At 31.9% G+C, this 25429-nt stretch overlaps 2 long non-coding RNA genes across 2 annotated transcripts; both read right to left on the reverse strand.

Moving 5' to 3' along the window:
- Positions 1–1581: 1581 nt before the first annotated feature.
- LOC134715288 (uncharacterized) lies at positions 1582–3839 on the reverse strand. The gene is made up of 3 exons (XR_010106649.1): positions 3824–3839; positions 2563–2659; positions 1582–1620 (listed from the first exon to the last, which is right to left on the reverse strand). It is a non-coding gene; the product is annotated as an uncharacterized LOC134715288 (long non-coding RNA).
- A 5202-nt stretch (positions 3840–9041) lies between these two features.
- LOC134713924 (uncharacterized) lies at positions 9042–16392 on the reverse strand. Its single transcript, XR_010106426.1, has 4 exons — positions 15101–16392; positions 14517–14559; positions 10644–10725; positions 9042–9854 (listed from the first exon to the last, which is right to left on the reverse strand). It is a non-coding gene; the product is annotated as an uncharacterized LOC134713924 (long non-coding RNA).
- Between the last annotated feature and the right edge of the window lie 9037 nt (positions 16393–25429).

Consider the following 25429-nt stretch of genomic DNA (forward strand, 5'->3'; position numbering starts at 1 on the left):
GGGTCGGTCGGTCGGAAAAAAAAAGAAAAAAAAGATCTTTCAAGACAGAAAACTGTTATGCAAAATAAAAATATATTTCACCTTTCTAATATATGTTTGTCATACTATTTTTTCATTGTTCTTAAATTTTAGTTTGATAATTATTATTGCTCAGCTGTAAACATCGCATGACATTGTCTAATAATTTCCCGTAAAAAGGGGGGGGGGGTGGTACACTGACAAAGACGAAATTAAATCGTCAATTCACAAACAAGAAAAACAGATTCACGTCAGTTATTTGACTTAGCTTTTAATCAAAACTTGGTGAAAAATAATAAGCACGAAAACTGATAAAGAAAAAAAAAAGTAAAAACGTCGTACGAAAATAAGTTTCAACAAACGTAATAGACTCGTCCATTTGAAAATCGAGAATATCAGGTTAAATAATCTGTTGTCATGCATTCCCGTTTTTTATCCAAATGGACGATATTTTTTTTATTATCTATGAAACAAGAAAATATCAAATGATTTGTTAAAATTCAGTATTTTAACTTGATGTCTTGAACTTCCACCTGTCCACATTTGGACAAGTCTATTTATATAAGAACATGCATCTTACGGACTGGTGACAAAAAAGGGAAACGAACTTATTGTGTAATTGGTTTTAAACACAGGTTTCGTTCCGCAAAATTATTTGCGCAAACAACATTTCAAGGTCATTAATAATTGATTTGTCTATTTTTAGAAACGTAAACTGAAAGTTTCATTTTTCACAACAGAAAGTGTCATCACTTCTGTTAGTGATTAATGCATTTTATTTCATAAAAAAGGATATTTTAATTATTTTTCAGGGATAATGCATTTCTTAGGGTCGACGAGAATAAAAAAAAGCCTGAAAATTCGATTTTATTTTTATTTTGGAAATCGGCAAAATCGGGTCGGCGGATCCGTAAACCAACAAATTAAAAAATCCTGGCCTAACTGTTTTCAGTGGATACTTACTTGATCATTATGGAAGTAATAAATGACATCTCCTATTCTTCATTTTTCACCATTTTGTTCTGCCTCTGGATTTTTCAGTTATGCCATCATGGCTTCTTATTAAACAGAGCTGCGACCTAAAATGTAATGTAACAACTGTTAAACATTTATATTTAATGGAAACTATCAGAAAGTGGCAAATGTAAAAATATTGAACAAAATTTAATATAATATTTATATAATATTTATATATATATATCATAAAATTCTTAAAATTAAATAGAAGATTTGTAAAGCAAACCCACAAAACAAGTTTGTTGATAAAAGTCAGATGTTTAAATTGCCATGCACTTATAAAGCTTCATCCACCAACAAAACCTAACCAACTGCACACAAAACAGAAATAATATAAAGAGAATAAACATACATTGTCTCAATCAAGATCTAAATTATCATTTACTGATTCAGCATTGTATAAACCTCATGCTGATTACTATAATTATAACTGGTGCAAATAAATACTACATTGAATATTTTTTCATTAAATTTCAACATATTAACATGAAATCATACCATCATTATTTTCAGTTTGGTTTCCACAAACAAAACTCTGAATTCTTCTGGAATATTTCCTCCACTGTTTGTCTTGCTGGATTAACTCTGCAATTAATATTTCATGTATCAATTTTGAAATAAATTTATTACTGATAAAATTTATGGCCCTCTAAAGTCAAAATAAAAACAAACACATGTTATGATGATGCAGGCCACAGATGTGACAGTTTATGTTTTAAAATCAATCATATCAAAAGATACATGTATAAAATTTGCATACACTACAATTATAAATACCAATTGTGAATTTAAATATATAATACTTTCATTACAGTCAGAACCAATGAGCATATTATGTAATAATTGAAGAGACAAATGTCATCAATTGTTGAAATTGATTTTTTTGAAAAGTCAAACTATTTAGAGTTATCCCCCCTTGACTATAAATTTGTCAATAATAGTGTCTCAACACAACTTTTTGGAGCAGATACCACTCTTTTTGCCCCCATTAAATTCAATAATCAACAAACCTCTATTCCAGGTGGAAATTTTTGTACATTGTTCTTCCGTCGGCAGCTATTTAGAAAAGAGGTTGGATGTTATAACATGTGCTTGAAGTAAAGCCCCCTGATCAATTAGTTTTATAGCACACATTTTGTTTTCCTGGTGACACACATAATTCAATTTCAATCATTATTTTAGTGTTAATTAAATGTTCCACAAAAAGGTGTGATCTTCTTTGGGGGCCAAAACTAGGTTACATCATAGATTATTAACCTGGTACACTTTATGACATAAAACATCCATCACAGGGAATTTTCTAACTTCTTAGTGACTTTAAAATGTAATAAAATTTGATAAAAAGAAGATTTTTGGTGCAACAGGTGAGTTGCTTTGCTAATTATTGTAAAAATAACATGTCAATAAATTTCGTAATTCAAAAATGTCAGCTTCCTGAGTGATATACAAGGAGATAGAGAATTTTACGCTAACTGCCATCCAATCAGAACCATTGATACAAAAAACTTGCATTAGAATGTGTTGTACCTGTTGTGTACTTAGTTGGAACACCATGCATGATCTTATATTGTCTTCAGTTTGCAAATTGTGCTGCATTTTTTGTTTCCTTTTGGTCTCTGGAAACCTGTTAAACAATAATTATTCGTTGTAAACAATTACTCAATTTTATTATTACTGATTAAAGGTTTGGTTATAAGACACTGTAAACTCTAATCATTATAACTTATCATATTGGCCCTCATACCACATCTTCCTACATCTAATAAAATGAAAACTGTGTTTCAAATTGATGCAACTACAAAATTCATCAAAAACTCAATGCCCCTAAACAGAAATATGATTGCACAGACTGCAAGTGATACTGAATTAAGCCAATATTTAAAGGTGTATAATAAAAACATATAGTACATATCAAAACTCAGAAAAAAAGAGTCCAGAAGTGATGACCACACTTACATGTGAACAAGTTGGTACCTGTTCTTTTCAAGTTAAATATATTATCATCAAACAACATATATTTACCCTGCTCGTACTTTTTAATCTAATCGGGGCCTTTTATAGCTGACTATGGGGTATGGGCTCTGCTCAATGTTGAAGGCTGTACTGTGACCTATAGTTGTTAATGTCTGTGTCATTTTGGTCTCATGTGAAGTTGTCTCATTGGCAACCATACCACATCTTCTTTTTTATATTATCAAATATGATATGTAATGAACAGCCAAACATTTTTCAGTAGTTTCGTACACTTCGACCTATAAAAATACTGTATTTGTCCTATTAGAATCTAAATAATTCCTTCATGTCATGCTTTATGCTCATTTTAACATGGGTAGGCATTATATTTGACTACATATTACACCTCGCAAATGCTCAGTGTAAAATATCGACAAATATAATGCCTACCCATGTTAAAATGAGCATAGAGCATGACATGAAGGACTTATTTCTTAATTTTGCATTTATTTTGATTGGATAATGTCACAAATTTTCATGGCATAAATGTTCACAATTAATTGTCTAAAATTAGCATGCAAGCACAAAAACAGATTTTAAAGGTGTCAATATACATTATTTTCATTAAAATTAATTAGAATTTGGTATTTGAAGAATTTCCAGCATTGAATTAATTTCATCAATGTTTGCCTTGCTGAATGAACTGGTGATTTGATGGGTACTTTTGTACTTGCTCCTCTAACATTTCACCACTAAACTATATAATTTATACTCAAGTTTAGTAACAATTCTTTCATACGTTATTTTCAGATTTACCCTGTACAAGTTTATTTACCCACAACTCTGCTTTAATCACAGAATCCATTTTTAGGCAAAAACATAACAAACAAATAACTAATGTGGAAATAACGGCCACAGTTCACTTAGAATGACGAGGTCTGACATGATTACAGAATGCCGACATGCTAGTTTTAACTGACAAATCTGTGCACCATTGGTAGCAATGGATGCTCAAGTTCCTCCAGGTTAAATTCTAAAGAGAACGAGGGTTATGATCCCCAAATACGTCGGGTCTTATTCGCATCACCCCCTGGTTTCAGGGGAGTAAAGATTAACATTTTTTATATTATAAAACACTGAATACATAGGCCATACTATGTATCATTAACAGTCAAGCTCGAACTGGTACCAATTCAGAACCGGCCACTCAGGGTAGACATGAGATGGTCTCAACAGAACTTCCTGCGGTACCGCAGGAAAGTAAAAACCTAATATGATCCGACGTACAATTACGGGAAACGATCATAACCCCTTAATCTTGCCACTTGAGTGTGTCTATACACACTCACCAGAATCCCCCCCCCTTTTCCTACAACCTAAAGGTCCATTTAGGTGAACTAGCTAAGAAGGCATTATTCTTTGTTAATATGTTTGAATCTTAGACAATCATATTTTCCCGTTTGTAATAGCTTCGTTATAAAGGTGCTGTTTTTGAAGATATCACTTCTTTCGTTGTATTATCCATGTTATATATATATTTATCATCATAAAACGCATAATTTTAGCAGTAATACATCCACTGATAAACCGATCATGAATTGTCAATGGGTTTACTAAAAGAGTTATCTCGCCTTAACCGGCTTAGTTGAACAAAATGTATGCTAAAGCACATATGTTTGGAATCGGAAATTGTTAAATATTTCTAAGAGATATAATGCGATAAATCAGGAAGTTTCTTCATAAAAATAAACAGTATAATCAATAAAACTGAACATCTGTGTCACTGATCTGTGTACACATTCGGAGATTTGGGTAATAACTAGACTGATTGGTCACTGCAAAAGTACAATGCAAGATGGTGGTATGCCATGAATCTACTCAATTGCTTTGTTAATCTGTAATATGCACTAATATTAGTTTTCCATTTTCCATTTTATTATCCTCTACAAAGTTTACGAAAATACATTACCTGTATATATAATAAGTGCTATCCTAGGCACTCCTTCAAAGTCGTGTACATTTGTATAGGCTAATCTATATATTAATTTTAAACAAGTAACGTGACCAATATTTTAGAAACCAATGGAGTAGAACGTACACAAAAAAAAAAAAAAATCATTTCAGTCAATACATAGAAAGTACCACATATCCTGTACTAACATGACTAAATTGGCAATCACATGCATTCCTAGTAGTACTTAAAATTCGGATACAGCTAAGCAGTATGTGCCGCTTTTTTGGAAAGTTCAAACTTGAATAGTTTTACGTCGTATATATTTGGTGACCTAAAATAACTAGGCGTTTCCTGTACTAAATTGGCTACCCCATGCATTCCTAGTAGTACTTAAAAATTCGAATACATGTTTTTGGAAAGTTCTATCTTGAAAAGTTTTGGTCGAATATATTTGTGACCTAAAAGAACGAGGTGCTAGAGTAAAATTCCATGGTATTACTTTAATGGATAGTTGATTTATTCCGACTAGAATTAAAAAGATTGTGTCCTTCAGCTTTGTAAATAGATAAGAATGCTAAATGTTCCTTTTGATAGAAGGAAATAGATCAAGAGTATTTGAAATAAATTTAAAAATTCACGAGTTTCCCATCTGGATAATATGCGTGTTCGTCTGTAAAAGTCCTTAATAGTAACTTATATACCGCATATTTGTTTTGTTTCTAAAAATAGATGTGGGGAAGCCCATAGTTCGTGCCGACATGTAAAATAAATATGATAGTAAAATACAAACGTATTAAAACATCAATGTTCACATATCTGAGTTAGATAAGACAATCAAAAATAATCTAAACAATACATGTACATGTATCATGTGTATATATACAATAACATTATCGCACTTCAAAGTATAGAGGATGTTGTGTACCATGCTCTGTCTGCTGCTTCGTGAGTTATAAAGTAATTTGATAATTGTGTGAATAGTGCACATAATTCTCTTAGTTGCTCTAAGTTGACTTGTTGGTAAACTAATTGTCCTTTCCATTAGCATAAGTAAGCTATTTGAAACCTATACAGCTTATTGCTTGTATAACTATATTTGCTTGTATCACTATATGAACTATATTTACGCAAGTCAGAAAATTTAGGGTCGGGCTTGGTATGTAGGATTCAACAACGTAAACATGAGCTCTGCAAATCTCTCACGAGTTCAACTGACGTGATATTTCATATCAAAATCAAATATCAAATTTAATATAAGCATATTTTACAACAGGAACACATGCATAATGTAAATAGCTAGGCAAACATGCAACAATTAAAACAAGCAAGCTAACAAGAAAATAAACGCAAATTGAAAAGAATAAATATATACATGTAACTGAGAGTGAGAAGCTCACTCGTGTAAATAGAATTGGTATCATTCAATTAGACAATCGTCTTCACAGTAGAACAAACGGCAAATAAAATAATAACAAAAAGTCATTTTACTGCCTTCAACAATGAGCAGAGCCCATGCCACATAACTATAATTATTAGCAGTCACTTTTCTGCCTTCATTTATGAGCAGAGCCCATGCCACATTAACTATAATTAGTCACTTTTCTGCCTTCATTTATGAGCAGGGCCCATACTGCATTAATATCAATAAGTCAGTGTACTGCCGTCAACAATGAGCAGAGCCCAAGTCGCATTAATAACATTTAGTCAGTTTTCTGCCTACAACAATGAGCAGTGCCCATACTGCATTTAACCAAGTCATTGTACTGCATTCGACAATGAGCAGAGCCCATGATACTGCATTAAAGAGTAATTAAAAACCAAAAAGAAAAATGTTAAACAAGTCAAACGAGAAAACAGTAGGCATAATTTATGTACATTTTTTTTTTTTTATATACAGTAATGCCGATTTAAGTGTATCAAACAGTTTAGGAAATATTTTTAAGACTGTACATGTTCAAAAGATTTCCACTTGTAAATATTTTAATCTAAGCCATCGACTCTGATGGATTTAATCTAAAGCTATCGCGTCATCCGCCACAAAATTTGTCTTCCAACTCTCATATATATATAGTGTATTTCATCTATTACACGTCAGCTGAGCCATCTAACACATAGTGTAAAATTGTGTACAATAGTGGAAGAATCTATAACGTAAATAAGGATGAGGAATTTGCACTTATTGCCCTCGTGTGTACTTGTGTGTAATAGCGCTAGGTGCGTCTTCAAAACCACTGCATGGTTATATAATTTATGTACATTAAAGCAGACATGTAAAAAAGGCCACGAATTAGATATATGACATCAAATTATAATAATAAATAATCCTTTCAGTAATCTTATCTTATCACCATCAGATTATCTTATTCCTAATGAGATAAATATCAATTAGAATAATTATACACCACAAAACATCCATTTTTTTCTTATATATATAAATTCAACATACCGAGGTTAAAGCTTGACGAAATATGCAAACCGCTGCAATCAGGTAGTGAATTCTTTGGATCAGTAGTTCTCCTTCTTTTAAATCGTGTTTTCCTTACAAGTGCATCGTGTGCTGTGTGGAATTCTAAACGGGGGCTCCTGGTGTGAAGATTTTGTTCTGCCATTAAATTGGTCACCGGTCAATGAGCCACTGACAAATTGGAAGCTGTCCCTGTCATTCGAGCATTGTATAACTTTTATGGCGAAGATACATTATTAAATTGTTCTAATAATCTCACAAACATAAACATGTCGAAAGAAGCTGGATGTGTTCCTCGTGTTGATGGCATCGGATCGTGTGGTGACAGTTCGGTTTACCTTTTAATATCGTCGTTTGCTGACCCTTGCAAATGAAAATCCTTTCTTGGAGAATTGTCTTGCCTCTACGATAGTTTCATTTCAAAATATTAGGATATGATATGCGGATGTCAAAGATTTTTTACGATTGCATTTTTTGAAACTTTTACATATCTGCAAGATTGGCTAGTGCAATGTAATGCTGACGAGTCATGTGACGTTGAATGGCAGGAAACAAGAACCGGATTCGAATGAGGCAATAATCATTTCTCTTTAATTAAATTGGTTTATCTTATAAAAGCGATAAACCGTATTATTTAGCTCATCAGCCTTTTTCTTTCTTTTGATGCAATGGTTAGTAGAATGTGGTGGGTACCTCCTGCAATATTCTCTCAGTCTTTTCCTTCGTTCTTGGATCACCTCTGCTAACAAAAATTACCTCTATACTAAAAATTGAAACAATTCAGAAAGGACAAACAACAACAACAACAAAAAGTTTATTAGAGTCTCACCTCTAAAAAATGTTTGATATAGAACACACTACAATATTAACAGACCAATCTTGAAAGTTCTTTCATACCATTAGGTTGAGGCAATAAAACTAAAGTTATAAAACAAAAATTTGAAATTCAACAATTTTTAATATTTTTAAATTGTAAGTTGTAATTCTAGAACAGCTAAAGCATGTAAAGTGACACCAATAAAATTCAAACTTTCTTGAATTTACAACAAAAGTAGAATCTTTTTGTAAAATATTGATGGCCCTGAAAAGGACTGTTTATAAGAGATATCTTTGGTTACTGGCACTCTCAGCTCTATTCATGTCCAATGCCTTATTTCCTCATCTGCGGCTGGTGTTAATTTTTAGGGTTATTGGTCCTTCCTTGCAATTGAATGAAAATAAACCGAACTATTCCATGTCACGTGATAAAGTTTCACCCAATATATATAATTGTTTGAAATATATGTAAGGTATAATAATGAAACTTAATGCCCTCTGCGCTATAAAAGTGGGGACATAAAAATACACAATATTTCTTTGGCATACTTCTAACTGCAACTACATGTAAATGTGGTGTTGTTTCCTGATTATAGTAAGAAATTAATATTTTGTGCAATGTTGATTTCATCAGAGCCACATTTCCCACCATTATGGGTTCATTTGAGATGAAAAAAAGTCTGAAAAGAGTATGTTAAAATTTGAATAGCTATCAATGTGTTTAGTTGCAGTATAAAAACATCATTTGGTAATGTCTAAAGCATTGACAGTAATGTTATATATTTATCATGATCATTGTATAATATTTCTCACCTTATAAAATCTGCAATTTTCTTTAGCTGCAGCACCTAGTACTGTGACAAAACTCTCCTGCAATTGTATTGTCCATCAACCCTTTACCCAGCTGTGAAGTAACAATAACATCTTTTTTCAAATAGGAATCATGCATCACTTTCCCTTCACTTTTAAAATATAAAGAAAAAATCTGAACTCTGTGTTATTAAAAATTGTTTATACTATGTGGAATTTTATAGAATAGCCAGATTTTTTTTCTCACATTTTTATTTTTAGCTATGTAGCATAAAAACATGTTTTTACGGACTGTTTTTACGGACAAACAGACAAATGTACAGATGAACAAACTTACACATCAATATGTATCTCTCCTTAATATTTAGGGTACATGTATAATAAAATGCATGTTTACATAAAGCAAGACTACAAAATCTTTGTAGTTCTGGTTATAGATTCTTTGATAGATTTTATTTGGCCATTATATGGTAAAGATTATTAAAGTATTCTGGAAGATAATGAGCAATATCATGAATCTTATATTAGTTGCTTCACATTATTTATATTTGTATTATGTTTTTTTTTTAAATCCTTCTCATACTCTTGCCATTACTGAGGAAATGCAAAATATTGCAAGGCATGCTGGTTATTACAACTTTTGAGAATAAAAGTAATGTATAAAAAATAAACTTTCCAACTTTCACCATTGACTCCATTGCGCACATGGTCACCAACAAATAATCTTTGTCTTTTGAGTTGTTGGCCATAAGAGATTTGATGTCTTTTCCCTGCTTTATCCCTTTGTTCTAGTGTGATATGAAATTTGATTCTTTTGGATACCTGTATCAGAAATGTTAAAGCAAAAGATATGATTTTTAAAAATTGTGTGGTGGGGGAGGGGGAGGGAAGGATCACTGCTACACGGCAAACAAAATTATAAGAATTTGTCAGAGAACACAAATTCAATGCTTTTGAAATTTATAAAGGGACTTAAACAGTTAATAATAATTATTCCATGATTGTGTCCTGCAACTGTAAAAAGTTGATCAATTTCATTCAAGCCATTAAAGAGGGTTGTCACATAATGATCTTACATTAAGACCTGTTGCAACATATTGCATTAAAGATTAAGTTAATTCAATTATCTCCCTTGAAATATTTTAAAACCACAATTATTTTCCATTGTGCACATTCTCAATTGCTTATTGTAACATTATAAGTAATGTTTCATCAATAACGATCATGCAATTTATGAGGAGTTGTGTTTACAAGTCCAGTGTTGACAAATATTGCAATATTAAACTCAGAATAGTTCAATTATCTCCATTAAAATATTTTTAACCATCATTATTTATCGTCATACATGTGCTCAGGTTGTGTACTCACAGCAACTTTGTAAATATTAAACCTATCTGCCCATTTGTTAAAGAGGAGTTGCCATTACAAGACATATGGAGGGTTTGACAGACAGACAAATATATATCATTGCATTTGTTCGGCAATTTTAACTTTTCATAGCTGCAAATTGATTATATCAGATGGCCTAATATAAAAAATATCTTCATCCTCAATTGTAATCTGAAAGAAACATCTCAATGTGTAAATTGAACTAATGCAAAAGCAACTTACTTCAGTGATCAAGTAATTAACCTGTACAGGAACTGCAACCATGCAAATGTGAATCCCATACCGGTATATAAGATACAAATTGCTGTAATTTTTTTAAATGATATCAATGTATTCTAGAAATAAGTAAATCATATAACATGAAAACACAACATTTCAAAACTTTGATCAATCAACAATTATCACATATAAAATTGAGTTATCTCCCATATATCAAAGCTTGTAGAAATAAACTTGTTTCATAATGTTATTGTATGAATGATATTTTATATAAGTCTGCAAGAAAAATATAGGATAATTAAATATTATACATATAGCAATATTGTGTTTCAAAAATATTTTCGAACACAGGCTTTGCTCATTGTTGAAGGCTGTACAGTGACCTATAGTTGTTAATGTTTGTGTCATTTTGGTCTTTTTGTGGGTAGTTGTCTCATTGGCAATCATACCACTAATTAATATTTACAGTTTACAAGTATTTCTATTATATATTTCAAGAACCAAGCAGGATATAAAAATAACAATGACTGACTATCTTGTAAGGCACTGTTTCTACTGTACTGAGACTGACTATCTTGTAAGGCACTGTTTCAACTGTACTGAGACTGACTATCTTGTAAGGCACAGTTTCTACTGTACTGAGACTGACTATCTTGTAAGACAATGTTTCTACTGTACTGAGACTGACTATCTTGTAAGGCACAGTTTCTACTGTACTAAGACTGACTATCTTGTAAGGCACAGTTTCTACTGCACTGAGACTGACTATCTTGTAAGGCACAGTTTCTACTGTACTGAGACTGACTATCTTGTAAGACACTGTTTCTACTGTACTGAGACTGACTATATCTTGTAAGACACTGTTTCTACTGTACTGAGACTGACTATATCTTGTAAGACACTGTTTCTACTGTACTGAGACTGACTATCTTGTAAGACACTGTTTCTACTGTACTGAGACTGACTATCTTGTAAGACACTGTTTCTACTGTACTGAGACTGACTATATCTTGTAAGACACTGTTTCTACTGTACTGAGACTGACTATATCTTGTAAGACACTGTTTCTACTGTACTGAGACTGACTAACTTGACATGTAATGCACAGTTTCTACTGTACTGAGACTGACTAACTTGACATGTAATGCACAGTTTATACTGTACTGAGACTGACTATCTTGTAAGACACTGTTTCTACTGTACTGAGACTGACTATATGATATCTTGTAAGACACTGTTTCTACTGTACTGAGACTGACTATATCTTGTAAGACACTGTTTCTACTGTACTGAGACTGACTATATCTTGTAAGACACTGTTTCTACTGTACTGAGACTGACTAACTTGACATGTAATGCACAGTTTCTACTGTACTGAGACTGACTAACTTGACATGTAATGCACAGTTTATACTGTACTGAGACTGACTATATCTTGTAAGACACTGTTTCTACTGTACTGAGACTGACTATATCTTGTAAGACACTGTTTCTACTGTACTGAGACTGACTATATCTTGTAAGACACTGTTTCTACTGTACTGAGACTGACTATATCTTGTAAGACACTGTTTCTACTGTACTGAGACTGACTAACTTGACATGTAATGCACAGTTTCTACTGTACTGAGACTGACTAACTTGACATGTAATGCACAGTTTATACTGTACTGAGACTGACTATCTTGTAAAGCACTGTTTCTACTGTACTGAGACTGACTATATCTTGTAAGACACTGTTTCTACTGTACTGAGACTGACTATCTTGTAAGACACTGTTTCTACTGTACTGAGACTGACTATCTTGTAAGACACTGTTTCTACTGTACTGAGACTGACTATATCTTGTAAGACACTGTTTCTACTGTACTGAGACTGACTATATCTTGTAAGACACTGTTTCTACTGTACTGAGACTGACTAACTTGACATGTAATGCACAGTTTCTACTGTACTGAGACTGACTAACTTGACATGTAATGCACAGTTTATACTGTACTGAGACTGACTATATCTTGTAAGACACTGTTTCTACTGTACTGAGACTGACTATATCTTGTAAGACACTGTTTCTACTGTACTGAGACTGACTATATCTTGTAAGACACTGTTTCTACTGTACTGAGACTGACTATATCTTGTAAGACACTGTTTCTACTGTACTGAGACTGACTATATCTTGTAAGACACTGTTTCTACTGTACTGAGACTGACTAACTTGACATGTAATGCACAGTTTCTACTGTACTGAGACTGACTAACTTGACATGTAATGCACAGTTTATACTGTACTGAGACTGACTATCTTGTAAAGCACTGTTTCTACTGTACTTAGACTGACTATCTGGTAAAGCACTGTTTCTACTGCACTGACTATCTTGTAAATAAGGAGAAAGACCAGTCTGTTTATAAAAATATTCTGCCCACAGGGGTAACGGGTCATTTATGGTCAATCCTTGATCTCCTTGCCAAGTTTCAAATGAGAAATCTGTAAGGAAATGAAAAGGTAAGTGGTAAAAAAAATATGTCTACTTTAACTGTAACAATCTGAAGCTGTTATTAGCTTGTGGAAGTTTAAGTTAAATAATACTGATTTGAATAACACTTTATACTGTGGATCCATTTATTTTCACAGGTATCAATTTTTGTGGATTGCTAAAACTTGCTTTTCCTTGGATATTTGATTTTTTGGTTAAGCCAATCCCTCTATACACCTTATTGAAAATACTTTATTTGTTGAACAATTGAGTATCCACAAAACACACGAAAATTGGTATCCAACGAATAATAATGAACTAGTACTTAATGTATATAATTTACCGAATATTTCCTAGGATCATTAGAAACGTTGATTTGAAAGAAATATTTGGCATGTGGACCTTTTAATAATCTTAACCAATTATTAATGTTTTGATACCTTAGTCTGAAAACTTAACTTACTAAATGGAATATGGTAGTCCGTTTTCCATTCACACAGATCTTTAGGTAAAAACTGGTATTGTCAAACACTGTAGTGACCATATAACACGGCTGTCCATCCTCATAACAGTAGGATATATGCATACTGACCAAGTACATACTCTCTCCTGATATATCTTCTAATACATATAGCTGGAAATATGAAATGAGATGTCAAGAATAAAATTGAGAGAAGAAATGGGGAATGTGTCAAAGAGACAACAACCCAACCATAATAGAATAGAAAACAGCAGAAGGTCACCAAAAGGTCTTTAAGCAGAGTAAATTTTTTGCACCTGGAGACTTCCTTCAGCTGGCTTCAAAACAAATATATATACTAGTTCAGGGAAAATGGACGTCATACAAAACTCCAAATTATACACAAAAAACTAAAATTAAAATCAAACAAGACTAACAAAGTTCAGAGGCTCCTGACTTGGGACAGGTGCAAAAATGCGATGGGTTTAAACATGTTTATGAGATCTCAACCCTCCCCTATACCTCTAGCCAATGTAGAAAAATAAATGCATAACAATAAGCACATTAAAATTCAGTTTAAGGGAAGTTCGAGTCTGACGTCAGAAGATGTAACAAAAGAAAATAAACAAAACAACAATAATACATAAATTACAACAGACTACTAGCAGTTAGCTGAAATGCCAGCTCCAGACATGTATGCTAACGATGAAGCACAATGTAAGGCAAAGGTGACTTTGGATGATATCTGAAGGTCAATTTTGATTTTTCTATAATATGAATCCCGAAAAAATTACATTGTTTAAGATTCACTAAAGAAAAAGAAGAAAGTATTAAGTTACAATTAAGATATGGATGTTTTAACTACAACAGTGAAATATAAAAAAAAATGTTTTAAAGTAGTGAAAACCAATGATTGTTATAATTTAGAGCAATACTCACTTAATTATAACTGATCCAACCAGTGCAAACTGTTGTTTGGTTCCTAAAAACAGACAATGTCAATATTTATCTTTTCATTTAAAACTAATAAACTGCAACCGGTCTGACAAGAAAATTAGGTTTTACATGCATGCAGGTTCTTTTGTTGTTATTGGCTTTGAACTAGCTGTCAGTTGTTGCAATGTAACATATTGTATTTCCCTAATTTTTTACATTACTTTGGCCTTTAGTTTTCTTGTTTAAATTGTGTTGAATGTTGTACTTTGACATATGTATAATTTGTTTCTTTTTACAAATTGTGACTTGGATGGAAGAGGTGTCTCATCGGCACTATTACCACATATTCTTATATCTAAACATAAATTTGTGAATTGGGGCCTTTTATAGCTAATTACCTACCGATATGTCATATGAGAATTGCTCATTGTTAAAGGCCTTACTGTGACCCATAGCTGTTAATTTCTGTGTCATTTGGTCTCTTGTAGAGAGTTGTCTTATTGGTAATCATACCACATATTTTTTATACTTATATTCATTGTTGCTATAGAATGTGGACTGACATGCAAATACCACATATAAATTACCTTGATTTGGGTGCTTTTACAGATACAAGCTGGTTAAAGCTGTCATTTGACTGTGTAGATCCAAGATCATTTAAAGATTTACTCCTACCAATCATTTCTTTGCACTAAATTATTCAATTCAACCTTTAATCCTTCAGACTTGAGCAGTTTATTTGGTAAACTTTTATACCTGAAATGGAAATGAATGAAATGAAAATAAAGTTTATCGAATTTTAATTTTCACAAAATACTTAGCCTGAAACTTTAGTGTTAGTATATATGCTCAATAATTATGTAAATGGGCCGAAATTATAAAAAAGGGGCAGGAGGTGTTAAGAAAAAAGGGGAGTTCTTAGAAAAAAAAGGTGCAGCTTGATACGACCACAGAGGTCTGACCTAAAATCAAAAATCTAAATACATGGTTATGTTCAGCATATAAAAGACCCCCAGATATTTCTTTTTTTTTAAATCAAAAGTTTAATTTTTGACCCATTGGACCTCAATGTTGACCAATTTAAAAACCCTGCCATAATTCCAAAAACTTAATACACGGTTAGATTCTGCATACATTGTATAAAAGAATTAATTTTTGGGATTTTAGGATTGATATATATGTATAATTGGTTTCTTTTTACAAAATGTGACTTGGATGGAAGAGATGTGTCAATGGCACTCATACCACATCTTCTTATATCTGTTATTTCTTTGAGAAATAAGACAATACAGAAAATAATATATTGTCATTACCAGTATAAAAGATCTTACATACATTTTTCTGGATCTTGATGATACCTCCACCAGTCAGCATCTTTACAATTTTCATGTGATCCAAACATATGTGGTACAATTCTTTGCAGTCCAATCTTAGTGTCATCTATATTGTCACATCCCTTACATAAAACACCTTAATATATCTGCCTTTCAATTATAAAAAAAAGGTCCTAGTTTCTATTTTTTTAATGTCTACCTTTCTGTTCTAAACTTTATATAGCCTCACTAAAAACTATTTGGTTATGTTCCATAATTTAGGCCATGAAGATTACTCATACATGTATACATATATACTAATAGTTCTTTCAGTTTTCAATGTACATGTAATGTTTGTGAATTCAATCAACACAAAGACCTTTATATGTCTGAACAACACAAAATTGAAATTTCATTGAAATGGTTTTTTTAGAGTTAGTAGTCTTCACAGATCAATATAATAAGATCTATAAGTATGCTTTAATTTAGTAAAGAATGGGATTAAGCCATGTCATGGACATACTTGTAACACTAAAATTAATTTGTAAAAATACCTCTTTGAAATATTATACAAGCTTGTTGATAACCCCTTCTTCACATGGCATTAGGCACATTAAGCCTGGTCATGGACATACTTGTAACACTTAAATTAATTTGTAAAAAGACCTCTTTGAAATATCATACAAGATGTTGATAACCCCTTCTTCATATGGTTCTGGTCATCTTTTTTCTGTATGTTTCCAAACTCAACCTCCAAGTCTGGCTGATGTTGCTGCATCATTATCAGCATGTATGACTGAAATGAAGATTGAATAATAATTATAAACCTACAAAAAGCCAACACAAGAGCGGTCAAGATATACAACGGCAAGCATATTTCTTTATTTGGAAAATAGTGATAGCTGTTATATTCTGCCCTATTTAATTACATGTAGCTAATGTAAATAAAGCAACTTAGATAAATATAAACTGGACTTGTACATGACATTGGTCATGTTATAGCATTAACAACTAGATTTTATGTTATAAAAGTGTATACATAAGAACAAAATCAAAGTTTCCTGTAAAAATCACAAAATAATCACCTTTCTAATTTGAAAGCAATTTGAAATAAGAGTTATTTCCCTTTATATGATATTTTCAATTCATTTTTGGGAATTCATTTAATGAAATTGTATTTCAAAATTCTTTTATTGAATATGAAGCATACCATTCATTTCACATACATCATCTTTTTATCTGTGGACCATGGACACTGCCATATCTGCCTCCATGGATTTACTAGACCCATGCCAATTCAAATGACACTGATGCTCCGGAACTGTCTCTTTTCTGTTTTGATGGAACTCACAAATCTTACATGTCTTGCTTCTTAAATCGAATGACAGCACATTTCCTGTCTCCTTTCCAATAAAAGTTGCATGTCCTGCAAGAATTAATATAAAAGGTATTACATGATGCAATGATAAATTAACAGTTTAGTAAATATTGTTATGAAGTTTGGTTTCAATTTGAATAGGGGTGTGAGTTAATGGATATTTTAATGAAATGTTAACAGATATAATATTACAGATATTAATATGACGAACAGATACTGATAATAAAGAGCCTGTAGTTCAGTGGTTGTTTGTTTATATCTGTCATATTTTCTTCATAAATTGTTTTATTATTTATTATGTCTTTGATGTCTTTATTTGAATTGTTTGGTATTTTTCATGTTGGATATAAAATTTTCTCATTGTTGAAGGTTTTATAGTTGTGTAGCTATAATTGCCTACTTCCAATTCATGTGAGCTCTGGTGGACAGTTGAGTCACTGGCAATTATGTACAATGTAACACATCTTACTTCTATAATGTATACAAAATGATGGCAAAAGTTCACCTTTTTGCTATACATGTAATTGAACCAGGTAAGCTAAAGAGATCTAGCCTAGGGAATGAATAAAAATAAGTATGGGGAGACATTTCTTTAACTTCAACTTCTTTATATATCAAACTAAATTGTAAAATTAATTCTTTGTCCAATTAAGTTATTTTAATTAATAATTGATTCAGCAAAATTTAACAAAATACAGTAATTAAATCATAAATGTCAGACCCTAAATTATATAATAATGTCTGAAAGAAAAATAAAGAGTATGAATTAGTAAAATTGTTTAAATGACAGGGTAGGGGCCTATGTAAAGTAAACTAAACTCAACTTTCAATTTTCTTCTTCTGTACGCTTTCTCTACAGCATCTGAAAGAAAAATAAAGAGTATGAATTAGTTAAATTGTTTAAATGACAGGGTAGGGGCCTATGTAAAGTAAACTATACTCAACTTTCAATTTTCTTCTTCTGTACGCTTTCTCTACAGCATCTGAAAGAAAAATAAAGAGTATGAATTAGTTAAATTGTTTAAATGACAGGGTAGGGGCCTATGTAAAGTAAACTATACTCAACTTTCAATTTTCTTCTTCTGTACGCTTTCTCGACAGCATCTGAAAGAAAAATAAAGAGTATGAATTAGTAAAATTGTTTAAATGACAGGGTAGGGGCCTATGTAAAGTAAATTATACTCAACTTATAATTTTCTTCCTCTGTACGCTTTCTCTACAGCATCTGAAAGAAAAATAAAGAGTATGAATTAGTAAAATTGTTTAAATGACAGGGTAGTGGCCTATGTAAAGTAAACTATACTTAACTTTCAATTTTCTTCTTCTGTACACTTTCTCTACAGCATCTGAAAGAAAAAATAAAGAGTATGAATTAGTAAAATTGTTTAAATGACAGGGTAGGGGCCTATGTAAAGTAAACTATACTCAACATTCAATTTGCTTCTTCTGTAAGCTTTCTCTACAGCATCTGAAAGAAAAATAAAGAGTATGAATTAGTAAAATTGTTTAAATGACAGGGTAGGGGCCTATGTAAAGTAAACTATACTCAACTTTCAATTTTCTTCTTCTGTACACTTTTCCTACAGCATCCGAAAGAAAAATAAAGAGTATGAATTAGTTAAATTGTATAAATGACAGGGTAGGGGCCTATGTAAAGTAAACTATACTCAACTTTCAATTTTCTTCTTCTGTACGCTTTCTCTACAGCATCTGAAAGAAAAATAAAGAGTATGAATTAGTAAAATTGTTTAAATGACAGGGTAGGGGCCTATGTAAAGTAAACTATACTCAACTTTCAATTTTCTTCTTCTGTACGCTTTCTCTACAGCATCTGAAAGAAAAATAAAGAGTATGAATTAGTAAAATTGTTTAAATGACAGGGTATGGGCCTATGTAAAGTAAACTATACTCAACTTTCAATTTTCTTCTTCTTTTCGCTTTCTCTACAGCATCTGAAAGAAAAATAAAGAGTATGAATTAGTAAAATTGTTTAAATGACAGGGTAGGGGCCTATGTAAAGTAAACTATACTCAACTTTCAATTTTCTTCTTCTGTACGCTTTCTCTACAGCATCTGAAAGAAAAATAAAGAGTATGAATTAGTAAAATTGTTTAAATGACTGGGTAGGGGCCTATGTAAAGTAAACTATACTCAACTTTCAATTTTCTTCTTCTGTACGCTTTCTCTACAGCATCTGAAAGAAAAATAAAGAGTATGAATTAGTAAAATTGTTTAAATGACAGGGTAGGGGCCTATGTAAAGTAAACTATACTCAACTTTCAATTTTCTTCTTCTGTACGCTTTCTCTACAGCATCTGAAAGAAAAATAAAGAGTATGAATTAGTAAAATTGTTTAAATGACTGGGTAGGGGCCTATGTAAAGTAAACTATACTTAACTTTCAATTTTCTTCTTCTGTACGCTTTCTCTACATCATCTGAAAGAAAAATAAAGAGTATGAATTAGTTAAATTGTTTAAATGACAGGGTAGGGGCCTATGTAAAGTAAACTATACTCAACTTTCAATTTTCTTCTTCTGTACGCTTTCTCTACAGCATCTGAAAGAAAAATAAAGAGTATGAATTAATAAAATTGTTTAAATGACAGGGTAGGGGCCTATGTAAAGTAAACTATACTCAACTTTCAATTTTCTTCTTCTGTACGCTTTCTCTACATCATCTGAAAGAAAAATAAAGAGTATGAATTAGTAAAATTGTTTAAATGACTGGGTAGGGGCCTATGTAAAGTAAACTATACTCAACTTTCAATTTTCTTCTTCTGTACGCTTTCTCTACAGCATCTGAAAGAAAAATAAAGAGTATGAATTAGTTAAATTGTTTAAATGACAGGGTAGGGGCCTATATAAAGTAAACTATACTCAACTTATAATTTTCTTCTTCTGTACGCTTTTTCTACAGCATCTGAAAGAAAAATAAAGAGTATGAATTAATAAAATTGTTTAAATGACAGGGTAGGGGCCTATGTAAAGTAAACTATACTCAACTTTCAATTTTCTTCTTCTGTACGCTTTCTCTACATCATCTGAAAGAAAAATAAAGAGTATGAATTAGTAAAATTGTTTAAATGACTGGGTAGGGGCCTATGTAAAGTAAACTATACTCAACTTTCAATTTTCTTCTTCTGTACGCTTTCTCTACAGCTTCTGAAAGAAAAATAAAGAGTATGAATTAATAAAATTGTTTAAATGACAGGGTAGGGGCCTATGTAAAGTAAACTATACTCAACTTTCAATTTTCTTCTTCTGTACGCTTTCTCTACATCATCTGAAAGAAAAATAAAGAGTATGAATTAGTAAAATTGTTTAAATGACAGGGTAGGGGCCTATGTAAAGTAAACTATACTCAACTTTCAATTTTCTTCTTCTGTAGTCGCTTTCTCTACATCATCTGAAAGAAAAATAAAGAGTATGAATTAGTAAAATTGTTTAAATGACTGGGTAGGGGCCTATGTAAAGTAAACTATACTCAACTTTCAATTTTCTACTTCTGTACACTTTCTCTACAGCATCTAAAAGAAAAATAAAGAGTATGAATTAGTAAAATTGTTTAAATGACAGGGTAGGGGCCTATGTAAAGTAAACTATACTCAACTTTCAATTTTCTTCTTCTGTACGCTTTCTCTACAGCATCTGAAAGAAAAATAAAGAGTATGAATTAGTAAAATTGTTTAAATGACAGGGTATATTTTGCACGTAGGGGCCTACGTAAACTATACTCAACTTTCAATTTTCTTCTTCTGTACGCTTTCTCTACATCATCTGAAAGAAAAATAAAGAGTATGAATTAGTAAAATTGTTTAAATGACAGGGTAGGGGCCTATGTAAAGTAAACTATACTCAACTTTCAATTTGCTTCTTCTGTACGCTTTCTCTACAGCATCTGAAAGAAAAATAAAGAGTATGAATTAGTAAAATTGTTTAAATGACAGGGTAGGGGCCTATGTAAAGTAAACTATACTCAACTTTCAATTTTCTTCTTCTGTACACTTTTCCTACAGCATCTGAAAGAAAAATAAAGAGTATGAATTAGTAAAATTGTTTAAATGACAGGGTAGGGGCCTATGTAAAGTAAACTATACTCAACTTTCAATTTTCTTCTTCTGTACGCTTTCTCTACAGCATCTGAAAGAAAAATAAAGAGTATGAATTAGTAAAATTGTTTAAATGACTGGGTAGGGGCCTATGTAAAGTAAACTATACTCAACTTTCAATTTTCTTCTTCTGTACGCTTTCTCTACAGCATCTGAAAGAAAAATAAAGAGTATGAATTAATAAAATTGTTTAAATGACAGGGTAGGGGCCTATGTAAAGTAATCTATACTCAACTTTCAATTTTCTTCTTCTGTACGCTTTCCCTACAGCATCTGAAAGAAAAATAAAGAGTATGAATTAGTAAAATTGTTTAAATGACAGGGTCGGGGCCTGAGAAAAATGCGCCGAAAAATATTCATGGGACGGATGGACTGAGGGAAGGACAGACAGAGGTAAAACAGTATACCCCCCTTTTTTAAAGCATGGCTATTAAAACCATAATGTGTAAGCTATTAAAGATTGGGACTTAAAAAATGAGAAAAAAATTAAAACAGAGAAAATCAACAGCCAAATAATATTTCAAACAAAATATTTACGAAAAATAAATACTATGTTGTGAAGTGAAAGACATGAACCAAAATGAATGACCATCAGTAAACCACGGGCTTCTCAATTCTTATATAATCATGAAGTAGGTTAAATAAAATTGAGAAAGGAAATGGGGAATGTGTCAAAGCGACAACAACCCGACCATAGAGCAGACAACAGCTGAAGGCCACCGATTGGTCTTCAATGAAGGGAGAAACTTCCACACCCATAGGCGTCTGTCAGCTGGCCCCTTGAAAATATGTATACTAGTACAGTGATAAAGGACATCATACTTAACTCCTCCGAATTATACACAAGAAACTAAATTTAAAAATCGTACAAGACTAACAACATGAACAAAGGCCAGAGGTTCCAGACTTCGGACAGGCGCAAAATTGCGGTGGGGTTAAACTTGTTTTGTGAGATCTAAAGCATAGAGCTTACCGTGCAAGATCCTCATGTATAATCACTGAGATCGTTAAACATCCGTTGCAGGAAACTTTGATTTATTTAAAAAAAAAACTTTAAAATGGTATCGAAAAGTTAGTCTTAACTCATTTCACCTCTCATTACATTAAATATTAGATTGCAGTTACAAGTGTCACATAACTTCCCTTACCTCTTTTCTTTAACTGTAATACTACTTATATTTTATTCATTCATAATCTTGAATATTGAGACTAGTGAGAATAAAAATGTTAGAATCTACAAAAAAATTACATTCTCTAATCATTCTCATTTTGAATAATGAACATACTGGCAAAAAAAATTGGAATTTGATCAAGAAAAAATGACACGTTATATTTTTATCTTACATTTGTACTTTCAATTTCAAGACACCTGTTTAATTTCTGCACATATAAAATAAGTTTGAAAATGGGATTTGAATGACATATAGTATTAACTTATTCTAAGATAATTGATAGAGTGATGATACAGATCTCTTAATGGTTTTTGAGTAAATTTTTGTGGGCCTCATCTTTTTTTTTTTTTTTCCGTCTTTGTTCTTCTGACAAATGTCTGACTTTAAAAGTGTTGCACCAATATTTTTCGTTCAAAAGTGCTACTTCATAACACGATATTGTTGGATCAATTCAGGTTTCATGTTATTCTATTGATATCTATAGAAAAAGGATTATCACATTTGTTTGTAATTTTGTTGTGCATGAGGCGTTTTTACTTTCTGTTGATATAAAAAATCTTGAAATGCCTTCTCCTACGTGTGCCGTAAAAAATAAAAACAGATTTCTAACTGGAGTAATTCAGGTATCCTCTATGAGGTTTTACGACAGCACAGACATGCTTTCTGGATTCTGTCTGATGATGATGATAGACCGCACAAAGTAGAAAATTTCTCTTTTGTGTGTCCATTTTTCTTTCTTGGAGTAAGGGAGATAACTGCCATAACTAATGAATAACATTTTTAATCCCGTATTATGCTAGAGACGTGCAATTACACTCACTTAGCCTTAAACAAAAATTCAAAACCAAATCTTTGTGTCTACTAAAGAATTTAGTATTTGGTTTTAAGTAATTTTTGGTAACGAAATCCCTGGCTTAGTAATTTACCAATAATATATATAGATTACATTTGTTAAAATGAAAAACATCACTACAGACACGGGCATTAAGCGAACAAGTAGTGACATATGAACACTGTAAGATGGTGCCAAAGGAACATCACAATCCAAAAAGGTAAAATTAACAATAAGGATTGAAAAATCGACAATAAGGACCGTTGTTACTGTTAAAATTTGGTTTATTTAAAGTAAGTTTGTTTGGGTAAATTTCCACAGTATATTGAGCAAATTCTTGATTATTAAACGGGAAAATAGCATCAAGATAATTATGAGTAAATGTTGTTGAATTTATCAATAAAATGCAATTTAATCAGGTTTTTACAGAGTTTAGTCATGAACTGTGATTTAAGACAGTACAAAATCAAGTCTGCTATAAAAGGGGCACAATAAGTGCCCAAAGGAATACCTACAACTTGTTGATGATCGAACTGTGTTGCTGAAATGTTCATTATCAAGGAAAAAATAATAACAGCATCAATAATCTCATCAAACCTCCAGTAAAAATATCTAGCATATTTACCGTTCTCATCAGGGAAGAAGGTTTTAAATGAGTTGCAGCAAATATATTTGCATTTAAATTTATCAAACATGCATTCAATTATAGGAAAACTTTTGTTTGATTCATGCATGTTCTGATTTCCTCAATATATATGCGTGTGAAAAAAAATTAATTAACAGTTTGAAAGTAAATTGATTGTAGCTTTATCCAATCAAATTGTGTAAGATTCAACTCAATTGGTTGAAATGGTTCACAATTCATAAGTTATATATAGGGCATTACTAGGGGTTAACTGGGTACTAGGGAGAAAGTGACAGTTATTTCAAGTTAATTTTGCTATCACGAACCAAATTTTGTACACCAAAAGTTTGTTTTACTTTCAAAACCAGATGCTCTGCAGGGCGCAGCTTTCTACGGCCACAGATGATGAACCCTGAGCAGTTGGGGCAAGTACATTGTATGGACACAACATTTAAGCTTGATACAGCTCTGAATTTGGATTGCGATTAAATAGTTTACACAGCATAAGTTTCTGACACAGAAATGAACATGATGAATGTGGTCTAATGAACCAGCTGTTGAATATTAATCCCCTCAAAAGGAGTTTGCAAAAATAACATGTTGAAGAAAATACCATAAAATATCAAAATATAAAATGACGTACAGACATGGTTAAAATTAATACTAATTAATAGTAACTTCTAACATGTCTAAATATAAATCTACATCTAACCATCTCAAGACAATCATCATTTCTTAATACGTAATTTTTAAGCAGTGAAGGGAGTTCATCAAACATATATATATATATATATAAAACAGTATTCTTTTTTAAGGCTTAACTCATCAGAGAGACAAAATATACAAGTGGACGTGGCCGGGTACTTATACATCCCGACGCAAAAAGACACAATGAACAGATCTGAGAGTATTCGAAGTACTCTCTAATGAGACCATTACCCCCAAAATCAATATGAACCTTCTACCTGTGTTATCAAATATTGTGGTAAAATTTCAGAGCAATTGAAATACTTATACACAAGATGATATCCTGAAAGTAGAAAAAAAATGCTTTTTTGGGCCCCTTTGGGACCCCTAATTCCAAAACGCTTGGGACATGATCCTCCCCAAAATCAATCCCAACCTTCTTTTTGTGGTATTGAACCTTTTAAAAGATTTCATAGAGATTGATTCACTTAAGGGCATATCCAACAGTTTCAGGGGAGGTAATAACAAACGTAAACGTCATCTATTGTTTCCCGTAATTTAACGTTGTTTCAACGACGTCATAACGGAATCACCATTGGAATATTGCTATGGCCGTCTGGAAAGGGAGGGTGCTTTCATCAAAGAAAAGAGCAAGGCGGGAATCGGCCATAAACTAATACAAAATATTAACAGAAATTAGACCTCAAATCTTTATAGATATGTTTGTCCTATTGATCTATCATAAAAGAAATGCAGTTATCTTGATCATTATAGACCATACTCACTTAGTTCCCGTTTGA

The sequence above is a fragment of the Mytilus trossulus genome, chromosome 4, assembly GCF_036588685.1.
Source record: "Mytilus trossulus isolate FHL-02 chromosome 4, PNRI_Mtr1.1.1.hap1, whole genome shotgun sequence".
NCBI classification, from domain to species: domain Eukaryota; kingdom Metazoa; phylum Mollusca; class Bivalvia; order Mytilida; family Mytilidae; genus Mytilus; species Mytilus trossulus.